The sequence below is a fragment of the Macrosteles quadrilineatus genome, unplaced genomic scaffold (assembly GCF_028750875.1).
Source record: "Macrosteles quadrilineatus isolate MER2022 unplaced genomic scaffold, UCM_ALF_1.0 Scaffold_3__2_contigs__length_128488019, whole genome shotgun sequence".
NCBI lineage: Eukaryota > Metazoa > Arthropoda > Insecta > Hemiptera > Cicadellidae > Macrosteles > Macrosteles quadrilineatus.
The window spans coordinates 23,831,888-23,846,414 of record NW_026542596.1 but is presented as its reverse complement, the minus strand read 5'-3'; the positions used below and the strand labels follow the sequence as shown (position 1 = coordinate 23,846,414).

The following is a 14,527-nucleotide window of genomic DNA, read 5'->3' as shown; positions in this document are numbered from 1 at the left end:
CCTTTCTAGGCTAGAGTAATATTATTCACAACACTGATATTAATATTTCATCATTACAAACTTGTTTAGGCCTACCCTAGCTGTAAGTTTTATGAAAGTTAAAATGTTGATCTTAACTTCTAAAAGTATTTTAATTTCATTATTTTGTAATAAAATATATTTTCTATACCCACTAATTTGTGCTCTGAGGCTTATTTTATATCACTAAAATTTTACACTGCTACGTCTGCTACCACAATGGTTTTTAAAGTTTTTTGGATTCGAAACATTACTTGTTCAAGCTTTTTGAAGTCATAAAATTTCATTATGAATTGGTAGAAGTTTTAGAAATTGAGTAATTTTGTATAGGATGTAAAACTAGCTATGTTTTGTTAATGCGAGTTTATAACTACTGAATTGAATGTTACTGCAGTGTAGTATAATAATTTGTAGATTTTTAAAAATAGTACCGGTACAGAAATTGATTTCTAAAAAAAAAATAGTTGGGAAATCTATGTTAGGCAGTTGGGAAATTTGAGGCTTCTCCCCCCCCCCTGGAATTTAACCAAGCAACGCCACTGCTACTGTCCTACGAAAATATACAAAAGTATGGCTGTTATATTACAAGTTTTAATTTTGACGTATTGTTATCATAGTTTTGTAATCTAAAACAGGAAATATAATTGTTACTCGGGCTTACCCTGTGAGTGGCACATCGAATAGTCTCTTTGAATCAAACTGCTAGAGCTGATTCACACACACACTCACACACTGAATGTGGAAAACACATCGGTAATAGAAGTCAATGATATCTCACAACAGATTAACATTTCGTCAAATAATTGTTTACGGGAAGTATAATGTAGATTACTGTTACATTGATCAATATACAGAAAGCAATATATTGCAATATAAAGCAATATATAAGCAAGTCAATGTACAGAAAGCAATAATTGATTAAATTGTTACGTGGTAAGCCTTAAATTGTTGAAGTTTAGTTAGTATTCAAACAATTAATAATACATTTCCAATGTTATAGAATAAAATAATATTGTTTAGTAAATCCCTCATATTTTATGGCTACAATACTGCCTTGAGTAAAGTGAAATACAGAGACAACCTGTCAAAGTTCAAACGTGACACTAAGATCATTGATCATACACGATTCATACTCTAGGTTCTACGTTAGATAGAATGTCCGCAGTAAAGATTTGTTTCGAAAGCAAAAAACAACTTTAAGAACCCGTTGAATTTAACAACAATGTTATCTTTTTAACTTTTTAAGCTTCTAGTTTGTTAATGCAAGTGTCATTTTGCTGTTAGAAACACCAAATGGTTTAAAAGGCATGCGGCCAAACCACTAAATTATTTTATGGATATGCTTGGTTTTGAATCCCCAACCCACCAAAGCCCGAGGCTTACCACTAAGCAAAATACCTACCTTGTGTTTTGTGTGGTAGTTTTAATATTAAAAATATATCCAAGTGAAAACATAACCTCCTGGGACCCAACCGCCTTATACAATGACACAATTACTTACTTGATATAGCCCTGTGAATTGTAATGTGTTTTGTAGGTGACTGCCTAATGTCCTTCTATAAGCACCTTTAACGTACCCCCTGTAGAATCCTGAGATTTTTTTTTGCTACTGGTTCAGATTTGACTGTGTAACCTTGCTTACTTTAAAGCATAATTAAGTGGAAAAATCATTAAAAAAATATTATCACTAGGTTTCTATGGTTTTTTAATGTCCTTATAGAAGGACATACGGTTTCTATCCACTTAAGGCCCTGAAATACAATAAAGAAACTTTACCACAGAAAACTGTTTTGTAGGTGCTATTAGGTAGGAAAAAAAATCTAAATAGTATTTAATAATACATTTTAATTATAGGCTACAAAAACTCACAAAGTTTAGTCAGTATGATAAAACGATTTTACCAAATGGCCTATTGAAGTAATAAACTGTTTCAATCTAAAAGGAGTAAACTATAAGAAATAATAAAAGATAAATAGAATAATATATGAATAAAATATAGGCCTTATGTAGTATAAAACTTTAAACTGGCTGACCCGTATTTCGTACGAAACTTGACTGAATCTACTTTGAGTGGAAGGATGAGAAACAGTTTCGGTTTCCCATTAGACAAAGGTAAACATTACACTTAATACAGAACACTGATGTTTTCTTTCCACAGTTCTTTCTGCGACATCTTTTTTGCACTCCAGTTGTTACTTGTGGGAGGTGGATGGCGCCTCTTGTTCGTACTTCGATGGAAGGTGTTGCTACCTTTCTTCCATCCCCGACATCATGGACAGCGTCACATTCTTCAAGTTCAGATCCACAACTTTCGTTATCATCCTGAAGGTTTTGTTCGATCAGGCGTACACCAAATGCCAGTTTAAAAGCTCTGAATTGGGGGATGTCTTTTGGGCGGACATTTTGACTTCTCTTGAACTCTCTCATCTGCAGCCATGCATTAGACATTGCAAGGTCAAAAAAGTGCATTATGCACCTTATAGTCCACTTTTTAGTTTTGGAGCGGTTAGGGCAGTACGACATGATTCTGTCCGCCAGGTCAACTCCCCCCATATTCTTGTTATAGGAATTTATCACTGCCGGTTGACTAACAGTGATATATTTCTTTTCCTTTTTGTTCCACCTTTTTACCTGATGTTGTGGTTCTTTGCTTTCACTGGTTGACAGCATAGATACTGGCTTGTTATCCAGCCACTTAGTGACTGCCATTTTACCATCTTCCCGTACAGACACTTGACTGGAACCCCTTTCACTTTTCTTAAATTCCTTATCTGGGACCAAATCTGTATTTTTTGGTACTCTATTTTTCATTATGGTACCAGAACATCGAATACCTTGGTCAAGCAATGCATCTGCTAACTTTGTAGTAGTGAAGTAGCGATCAAAATACAAAGTATGGCCAGGAACTAATGAGCGAGATAAATACATCACTGCTGCTTCCCCAAGAGAAAATCCTTGGCTTGTTTCTTCAGGAAAAGTATTTTTTCCTTGATAAATTTTAAAATCGCAGATCACCCCATTTGGGTTTGCCAAAACAAACACTTTAAGTCCAACTGGGTTTGGCTTATTGGGGACGTACTGTTTCAGTGCACACGTACCTTGAAATGGCACCATCATTTCATCAACGCACAACTCTTTTTGCCGTGGTTGATTCATACAGCCTTGGAGAACTCTATCTAGTACTGGCCTTACTTTCCAAAGACGGTTAGTTTTTTTCTCTTCATCTGAGAAATCATTGTCAAAAACAACCTTCAGTGATGTACGAATCGCATAGAATCTATCACGGGTCATTGCACTGGCTAAACAAGGGATCCTGAATCGTTTTTCCCAGTACATTCTAATCTGCGGAAAGTTTAGGGCTGACATCACACAGTTCATGCCAATCCAGATTTTAAGCTCCTGTAACGTCAATTTTAAGCTTTTACCTGTTATGTGAATTGAAGTTTGATTTGTCTTTAAAACCATCAAATCCAAGAGTTCATCATCAAAGTACTGATAAACAAATGTATCATCGTCCCACGAGTCATCACATTCTTCTTTCTTGTAGCTTGGCTCCATCAATTTGATTTCTTCAGGTTTAAATGATTTAGCAGTCCACTTTGGTCCAGGATCAGCCGGCTTCACAGTAGCAGTTTTCTTCTTTTTTTTGCCACTAGCATTTTATCCATAATTTTTTGTATCCCGCTGTAAAAAAAGAATTATTTTAGGATTGATATATTAAATGTATTATTCTGAAAAAAGGTTTCGAGTTTTCACGAAAGTTTTCATGTTTAAATTTAACTAGTTACTCATCACAAGAAACAAAAAGTTGTTAATTTTACCACATAGTTAATGACTGCCCTCTGAGCGCTTTCCCTGAAGGTATACTTACATTTTGGCCTTGAAGGTACTACTAAAGTAGTAGAAAATATAAACTTTAAAACGCATTTTTGCCATTTTCAGGAGAATTCTCTTAAAAAAATATATTTACTTTGGGTTGGTTGATGCACAAAATTACTATAGTTTAAATTCTTACCTTTCGCTTGGGTTTAGCTGATTCATCCGCACATTCGGAATCTGAACTAGGGATATCTTCTAAATCTGGATTATAATCCGGATCTTCATCCGTATCATCATCACAGTCTCCTAATAACTCTTCTAGACTTAGACCCATGTTTCGTGGCCCTCTTGGATGTGGCATCATATCTGGCTCGTCATCTCCTATATCTTCAAAATCTGACTGATCTAGATCCAAATCTCCAACCAACTCATTGAGGGCTTGATCTACTTCCTCGTCATTCACTGTAATACAAACACAATTGTTTAGTGCTTACAGCAAAAGTGGAAACCAAGGCTTTTGTAGATAAAATAAATAACATTACTAAAACAACACTTGACCTATGTACAAAACCAACGTCCTTTTAAAATCCCATTTAAAAATAAGACTATAGGATGTAGGGCCCGAATGTCCTTTTATAAACCAGACCAAAAAATGGGATGTTTGTGATAAAGACCTGATGTCCTTCTAAAAGGACATGTACATTTAAGAACGAATAATAACTTAAATAATGCATCTGGATAGAAAATTATTTAATAAATAGTCAGTCAAACCATTACACTTCATGATTATAACACTCAAATCAACATTGGTATAAATTAAATAAGTACTTACGGCAATTAAATCTTAGGTCTTCGTGAGTCCTTCTACTCGCCATCTTGTTTTCACTCAGACAAAGAGAGCAGAGAGCTCTGGTGGCAATTGGTGAAACTACATCAACAGCAAAAATCATACTATAGCCAGTGTTGCCAAAAGCGAGTGGTCCAGAAAGTAAAATTTCCCTTGGCTGATTTTTAAAAACTATGGCATTATATAAGTACGTTCGGCAACTGCGCATTAAATATTCTAAAATAATTCAGTTCTTAGGCAAGTAATGATATTATGTCTTATATAAGGACATTAGGTATTTAGTGTTAAAATGAAATAAAAATTACAGGACTCAGGAGGATAATGAGGATTACGAAGAGAAGGGAAGGCAACGTGTAGATGTTTTGTGAGAGAAGAATGTAATGTGATTACTGCAGCCAGGCAGATGTTATCTCCATACACAGTCTGAGGCATAATTAAACCTGTTACTGCGTGCTGGGTGTTGGGTGCGAGTAATGTTTTTTTTTTTTGTCCTAAGGACGATAGGCACGAGTCTGGGATTGTTTTTCACATTACTTCAGGCTAGACCTAGGAGTTGCGGCATTATCACTTAGAAAAAATCCATTGGTGACTTGGCGGGGATCGAACCCGGGACCTCAGGGACTGAAGTCCCGCGCTCTAACCACTACGCCAGCTCGCTCCCCGGAAGTTGGGTGCGAGTAATGTTGAAGTGTTAAAAACAAATACCACTTACAATATCCCGTCATGATAGGGTTTTTATAAAATTTTCATGATTTCATATAATTTTCATGATTTCATATACATTTTCATTGTTTTGACTATTTCAATAAATAAAAGCCAACAAAAACAATGATTACAAAATAAATATACAGTAGTATAAAACCCCGGCTAAACATTTGACATTATATGTATGAAAACTCTATGCAAGAGTCCTTTAGCTCAGGCACTTTCCAACCATTTACTTGAAATTTTTAATAATAATCCAATTATTTTTTATTTGACATAAACTGATATTAAAACTGATCTAATGGTACCTTTTGGTAATTTTATTCTAGATATGGCACATGGTACTTTTAATACTTTTGTTGCCATAAGAGATATTAAATGGCTCAACTAACCTGAATGTATATATCTATTGCACTGTGAGATTCGAACTTCTCTCAAACTAACTTCAAATAACTAAATAATTAAATACCCCCGCCGCAGCAAACCTGCCGTCTAAGCGAATTTCCATTTGGCCGAATTGATTTTCAATTGATCTATTTAAATAACATTAGGTTTAACGAGTACCTAGGTTTGCTGCTACAAGGAAACTAATCAAGTAGTGTGTTTTTAGTAAAATATTGATAGCTTACTATAAAATAAATAAATTTGCCAAGTTTGATCAAAATATATCCATAAACAAGCAAACTACAACATTTTACAATATTCTCCATAAAAATAACATGAGAATTTTAAATTTACAATTTTTTTTAGTTTTCTCCGTAACCAATAACCGTACAAAAACACTTTGATATACTGAATTGTTTGTTTTTTTAAGCTCTTTAAGAAGGTTTAGAGAAAAATCGGGAAATTTTGTGTTTTGAGGGTAAAAAGTGAGAAAAACCAATTTTTACCCCATAAAACCCCCCATAAAACCCTGTTCCCATGGTCCGATCATGCTGGATCGCGAACTCATTCAAGTTTATCCCGCCTTACACCTTCAAACCAAATTTCATCAAAATCGGATAAAAATTACTCAAGTTATCGTGTTCACGGACACATATATATATATATAAATCTATATATATATATATATACCTATATATATATATATACATATATAAAAATTTGAACGAATGGTGTTTTTGGCCTCTGGGGACATTAAAATGAAAAAGTAAATCGGTCCCGGGCCTAAGTCTTACCATGAGACCTACGGTAATAGCTACTTCCCTATAGGGAAATTCGCTAAAACAAAATAGATTTATTTAAAAAGGTCTACTTTGGGATTTAGAAGAGTAATCATCATTTTTTAAGCACATACTTTTTATGGTTTGATTTTTATTTACTGATCTATAACTTCATATCTATATAACTTATTAAATTGACACCTTAAAAGATACTTAGTTATCACGAATGATTTTTTTCAGGTATGGATTAATAATCGTAACTTTTATATACATCAGAACGGAAAGTCATAGTTAAAATATTCTGTTTTACCTTAGTAAATTTGTATGTTAAATAGGTACCTGTTCCTTCCCTGCAAGGGCTTTAGGTTTAGAGAACAATCATTAGTTAAATAACAGTTTCAAAATGTTTGAAATAGCCTTTATAGACACTCTATGTAGATATCACTTCATTTATTAGTAATCATGGCAATGGGTAAAAAGGTATTGTTTATCTTTAAGATTGTGTTTTACATCGAGCTTTGTTAACCTATAGAGCCAACGTATTTAATTAGGGTTTACAGTAAATAATAAGAATTCTCACCTTAAAATAAATATTGTTTGACGATTTAATAGAGTTAACGTTCACTCCACAATTGTGTTTTTAATAACTTATTCAATACTATCAGAGTACCCGTCCTACGTCCAGGGTTGATGTATGTTTAAATGGTGCTTTTTGAAATCTGAAATGAAAAACCGTGTAAAATAAGATTCAATTCCAATAAACGTACCAATCAAAAACTTTTAACTTATTAATTACATAAAAAAAACATTTTCAAACAATAAAACTAATAAAAAACTCAACTCTTTTACTTACTTTTAAATGATAAAATCAAACATAGACAAACAATAATTTACAACATTTGGTTAATATTACTGTTTGAATGAAAATAAATATGTGATCTTGCTTCTAAAAAGCATTGCTCACTTAGCATTGATTATAAAAATATCTCATTATATACTATGTGAACAAACAAAAACATTAACACTGTTACTACTAAAACAAACAGAAATATACTTAGCCCTACTATTTACAGCTCCTACTATTCATGCACCAAAGGCAAGTGCAAATACAGTACAACTTAGTTTTTATTGTTGCTTTTTAATTAAAATATTTGTACCATCAGCTTAGAATAAGAAAATTTAAAGTCATTTAATGATTATGTCGAGTGTAGGTAAAGTTAAGAGGAACTTGGTTGAAAATATACATGTAATGACCATGAAACGCTCGTAAAAAGTTTTTCATTGTTAGAATAGAATGTGAAATCTACAAGAAGTGTCAAAAGTTATAATATAGATAGTTAGTAGCTACCTCTGGATTAGAAAACATCATAACTAATCTATGGGTAGTAATATGAAATTATGATTTAAAAATTTGTGAAAAGGCAAATGGTGTAAACAATTTTTCTCTCAAAATGGCAAAAATATACAATTTATTATCTCCTTGAGAAAAAGTTTCAATTTTTAAGGTGTGTGCCCTACTTTAAACACATGTTGATTGTTCAAAAATGTTAAAATGATTCAAGTAAATATGAACTTTATAATGTCACTATTTTTTACACCAAAATCTTTAGATACAATTATTCACATTAGCGAAATTTTTAATAATTAATTAGGGTTAGATACAGCAACAGATATGCAATCTCACTTATTTCATAAAATCAATAATCAATGAACCATCAAATATAAGAATAAATAAACATGTCACATGATTGTAGAGAATAGTATATGCCTATTTATAAACCAGCTGTGGAATTGTGAATTAATGTGGTTTGACAGTTCAGCTTGTTTACATTTGGGTGGCATAGCAAATTGCAAACATGTTATGTGTTATCATGGCAGCCATGGAGACCAATCAATATTTACTTTTAAAATCCTCACCTTTTAAAGCCAAATGGGCAAAGCCCATGGTCAGTATCGAAGTGTGAATAGTCCTATAAAGGTACTTGGTATGGTAGCTATATTTTTGTATAATTTAAGCCCTGTCAGTTCAGTAGTTTATGCACCTATTAGTAACACACATACAGACAGACATCTTTAGATTTGTATATAATAGTATAGATTTAAGTAATAAAACTGGGATTTATTCCCCGTGAGTATTTTAAAATGGATCCCTATTTCTTGGGTATTTGCTTATTTAGCACGTGAGGCATTTAAAGATAAATGGACCTTATGTTTGTATTATTCTCAGAACTGACGCTGTCTCAGGTGGGTATATCCACATGGACATTTTATATAATTGAATTTATACGATCACTTGCATGTATTTATTTAAGTGCTTCAACTACCTGTTTATCCACGTGGGGGAAATAAAGATAAGTGAGCCTTTGAGATGTCGATAAGTAGGATTGAGTACTATTTCAACATTAAGTCGTTGTCCTGAGAGAGTGCACATATTTCGATGATTTATTGTTAATGTTTTGAAAGAAGTTCCCTAACAGTTACTTGTTCATTTTGACAAGTTGTGGAGTAAATTGTCCGCGAAGTTTGTACTTCTGCACGTCTAACATCTGCTAACAAGCTTGATGACATTGTATATCACATGATCTATCTTATGACAGCTTTGTTGTATCTGATTTATATCGCTTTTCATCTCCACGTTGGTTCATCATACTTCCCTGTTGTTCGTCATCGAGCAATGGCTGAGTATTATTAAGGCGTTATTTTAAAACGAATAATAGTCAAAACTTTTGATGACTTTAAAAGATTCGACTCAAATATTATGGAATACTCAAGATGTACATAACAGATCGATATAATCAAAATTTCTTGTAAATATCTTATCATTTTTCAAAAGCTGATCTCGTTTTTTAGTGTTTTCTACAAATAGCCTTACTCATAGCCGCGTTAGGTTGTCCATAATAACGATTATAAATGTAAAAAACAAACACATTATTTCTATTTCTTCTCCTTGGTGGTGTTCTATGACTTTCCTATGTTTCAATAGTTTGCAAATCGGCTATTTCAATGATTACTGATTACTTATCAATTAATTCATATAAGTAATCTAGCACAGTGTTAATTATGTTTTTATTTTTAGTATATCAATTTTTCCAGGCTCTCTCGCTTTTTTCCATTGTAATATTTACGCTAACCCAAATTCATATAGTAAAAATTTAATTTCAACCAAGTCAATAAATATTTGTAGCAAACTGTTAAATTAGCAACTTATAGGCTGTTTACAATTAACATATTTTCTTCTTCTCACTTTTAATTTCTGATAACAGCTGGAGTTTCATAACAATATTTGTTTCCCCATGTTAAACTTATGGAGAAATACGAAACTTTAAAGGGCCCCAGGACTTTACCTTATAATTATTTCCCTAAAAAGAAAGTTTCCTGCACAACTTCACGATACGCTCTTTCCAATGACACCAAGAACATGTCAATCGGTTCAGTAGTTTCGGAGGAGTAATTGTCACAAAAAATCTGCTTGCGTATTAAATAAGTATAGATGTTTATTATGGTATAATTTAAGGTAATTATATGTTTTGCTCTCGATTCAATTTTTGTGATAGTTATATTAAAAATTAACTATTTATAAACCTAATTTAACAAAAATATATTATAAAATATCACAATGTAACAATTCTTATTTTAAGTTAAAAGTTTTAAGGAATTCACTCTAGTCAATCACGTTTATCTGTAGGATTGTTTTAGGAAAAGTTAAGAATAAATATATATGATAATTGAAGCTAAATTTATCCTCTTGATCATTGCGCATAAAAATTATTTTGCACATACTGACTTTAGTTGATAATAGTTATCATCATTATTATAATGATTATTAATTATTGTTTCTTAAATAGTTTCTGCAACAAGTAACCATTGATAAGTGAACACAGTATACAATATTAACTCCTTCTCATCATAAAAGCTGAGTACCCCAAAATGTATTTGGAATCCCGCTTAGTTCCCACAAGTCCACAGCGTCCTCCAAACTCCCTCCTTTTTACCTGGTAAACAAACCTACTGCGCATTTCGTTCCCGCCTTTTCCTCGGTGATTGACAGGTGAACTAACATTTACCTATTGCTATCTCAGCTGACAATCCTAACCTGAACCTAACCTCACTCGGTTATGGTATCAGATCGATATTGGTGTTTACATGGCCCACCTGTGTCAATAGAAGGGTTGCGTTTGCGCGGCAAGGGTGGACCTGTTGAGCGGGAACCCTCGTCTTCACACCCTTCCAGCACGTCCTACACGTCGCTTATCAGCTGGTCAGCTGTCCAGTGATAACAGTGTGCATGTAGTGTCGCGGGTGTGTGAGGTGAGAGTGAATTGTGTTTGTGACTAATTAGCTTTAAATAATTAATCAAACATCCTAACTCTTCTGTTGAAGTATTTCGATCTAAAACCTATACTTAGCATGCTACAAAGCAAAAACTTTAAAAGGTTATAGACAAAACTGGGAGAACGCTTATTTATTAATTGCTTAATAAAATAGACGAATATAAAAGGCTGTGATAAAATCAAATAAGGTGTAATGTATTGTTTTAACAGCCTAACTATAAATTATCGTTAACTATTCAAGGGTGTCTATAGTTAACATTTTAGAGGAAGGGATGGTTATGATTAAAAGGTACTTTTAATTTTTTCCCACAAACAAACTGTCTTTATAAAACTTCCAAACTAATACACTTTGCTTATAACTATTTATATATCTTTCTTTGCTTTATAAAAAATTATAGCTGCTGTACCCATGCTTTGCAACGGAAAACACATTCAGTGTAGAAAGACGTTGTTTTCTTAGTACTGTAAAACATTTTAATAGTTTAACAACAAGTTTATCACAACTTGTATTTTTAAAAACGTTACACCGTACAATAAACGAAGTAAACTGTTAAAAATAGTCTCTTTATTAAAAGTATTTTCAGTCAGCGGATTATCTTACAGCACGTTTTAGTTTTAGGCTTGAATTAGTATAAATAAAGCGTACATATGGAATAAATAATCTGTTTGCAACCTCCCCTCAACTGTGTTACTTACATGTGCTCAACATCGAACCATCTGTTAGAAAAAGCAATTGTTTTGCACTAAAAAAACTTACACCCTAAATTAGAAGAGCTAGTCTTTTATTATAAGTTTAAATAATAAGCCATCCTCTTAACAGACGAATATACGTGTAATGGCATGGGTGATGGCAATACCCATACTATCTAACTATATCTATCTATACTATTATACAATTGAGGTGGTGTCTGTCTGTCTGTCTGTCCGGCTACCATGACTAAAATACTAAACTGACACAGTCCAAATTAAGCACAATGATTGTCCACATACCTAGGAATGTCATAGGACTATTCACTTCCCTGAGTTCCTCTCAGGTTACGCCCCTTGGATGTCCGAAGTTTTGAGGTGAGGTTTTCAAAAGTAATTAATTATTAATTGGTCTCCATGGAAGCATGAGAAAATTTACAAACTTTGTTTACCTTTGCATTGACATTTCAATGTAAAAAGACAGAACTGCTAAATGCTCATTTCACAATTTCAACAGCTGATCCAAAAAAATTAAATAAAATATTTTACACCACACTACACTATTTTGACGAACTTCCCACGCAAGGATTTAGTCCAGAAAACAGATTTTTGCCACCAGCTTAATCAAATGGGGTTTCATTACGTACTACTGTACTGTAATGAGTTTTACCGGACTTTTACCGGAATCAGATGATTATACTGTATTTGGGTGGCAACGAGTGGTTATAAACAAAAACATAACCTTTCTTAAAAGTTTATGACTAGTGATTTTTAGTCCTTTAGATGGTGGTAATATATAAGGAGTTGTACAGATTTAGTAGTATGGCATAAACTATCGTACATAACTCGTCCAAAATGTGTGTAACGGACTCGTATGATAACGACCACACTCGTCCGGTAAACATTTATTTTCATGACTAGTAACGTAATATAATATTACACAACTATGTGGTAGGTTTATTTATGTCATTGTTTATGGAAATAAAGAAAGATTCTATAACCGTAAGCTATGAAAATTATGTTATTGATTTATTTTAATGTAAACAGAAGGACAATTACATTGTAGGTCATACTTATTTGTAAAAATTGGGTGGCTTTTTTGTATTAGGCTGTATAGTACATATTCCCGTTGCGAAGCACCGGTACAGCAGCTAGTTACACATAAATTAATAATCAATATGAAAACTTCATCCAAATACTGAATTTTTGCACCTGTTAAATTAAACTAAATTATATTTTAGAACCAGCAATATAATATTTTAGTGCCGGCTAGGACCTTGACCTTTAAGGAACAATTAATTTAAACATCTGAATCACGAAATGAATTCGTTCCTTCCTAAGGAGCTTGAATATTCGGTTGATTCTGAATCTTTGGCCAAAAATACCTCTTCACGTTTTCTAGGAGTAAACTGATATGCATAAATAAAAGCCATGGGACAGTATTTCAGCATAGTATTTATAGTTCGAAATCTTTTTGTTGAAATTTTTACTATTGAGACAACCCCAAATCAGTTTAATGAACTTGAAACGTTGTGTTGTTATTTAATTTAACAATACATTTAATCGTGTTAACATAGAGCGCACTAAAGCTTAATAACTTTAAAATGTCTACATTTATATTAGCCACTAGCAAACATAGCCAACCACAACCGTAGGTGATTGGCCGCTGAAGTAACATATTTAACTAACCATTAGATCTTCTAATCAAGCACTCAAGCTTGAGATAGCCTTTCACGAATGCAATCATAGACTACTAGCTTATGTGATTGACTACTAACTCGTGTATCTATTACAATGTCCCATCAACCAGAAAAGTTATCAATAAATTGAATCAACAGCTAGGTTTTGGCAAAGAACTGCCATGCAACTATTTAGATGATGAAATTGATACCAACAGTTTGAATTAAAAGTATGCTCATTAGTCAACATTTTCCACGCAAACAATGACAATTAGTCCAAAATAGTTTAAATACATCAGCAAATTTCTTATAAAACCTGATATAGCAATATAATATTTTAGTGCCGGCTAGGACCTTGACCTTTAAGGAACAATTAATTTAAACAACTGAATCATGAGTCACTAATATTTCCAAATCTGCTCCTAAAACAGCGTGTGATTTACTGTAAAATCGTACAGTTCTTCAATTATTCATCATGTTATAGCTGTTCTTATAATCTCGCAAACTTGTACCAGTTATAAACAAACTATTAAATAGTAACAATTAATTATACGTTGTTATCCTTCGTTAAAACATTTTTTTAGAGTTTTTAAGTTTTCGATTTATTTGGTTTCAAAAGGATCTCTGAAAGACTTTAATCCTAAATCGATGCAATTGGAACTTTCGATTTAATTAGTCCAGCATGCGTGTTTAGCTTTGAGGAAAACCACAATTATTGATTGAAAATTCGCTTTGTGGGTATTACAGGACGGTTTTGCATTTTAAGTATATTTTATCCCTGGTTCTTGGTATCGTTAACGACAAACAAGAGGCCACTAAGAGCGTGAGTAATCCCCACATTTAAAATGTTTTCATTAATAATGATGCCGTATTTTCATGTAGTTTATATATACAGAGGTTTCCAAGAGGAAAATGGTTTGATTTATATTTTATATTTCGATACTAGATTATTTTTACGATGAATTGGATCATTTTACAAAATACTACACAAGCAACAGCTGTTTATATCATTTGACATCACTACTAGTTTCATTAATAGTTGTGTACTTGAATTCAATATAATTTCTTCTAGGCCAGTCAATATATACACGAAAAGAGGCAAACATCGCAAACGCGCATGTATCTACGATTTTTGTATATGTTGTTAGGTCCCCTAAGAGGAGTTTATACCCAAGTTTGCAACCCTGAAAACCCTGTGCTACTCCAATGATACTCGAAAAACAGTAGATTTCTGGCTCATTTTTTTGTTTTATTGAAAAAACTAACTGAAGGAAGAGT

General features: G+C 32.8%; 1 protein-coding gene across 2 annotated transcripts in view; it reads left to right on the top strand.

The window, feature by feature from the left end:
* The window catches only part of LOC128990836 (synaptotagmin-5), a 233,353-nt gene that overhangs the window by 114,455 nt on the left and 104,371 nt on the right, over nucleotides 1-14,527 (top strand). The window contains exon 1 of one of the 2 annotated variants that reach the window (XM_054413450.1): nucleotides 10,787-10,860. The exons of the other annotated variant lie outside the window; for it this stretch is intronic. The gene's annotated coding sequence lies outside the window, so the exon portion shown is untranslated. Of the gene's footprint in view, nucleotides 1-10,786; nucleotides 10,861-14,527 lie in introns of those variants that run through there. 2 annotated transcript variants of the gene reach the window in all.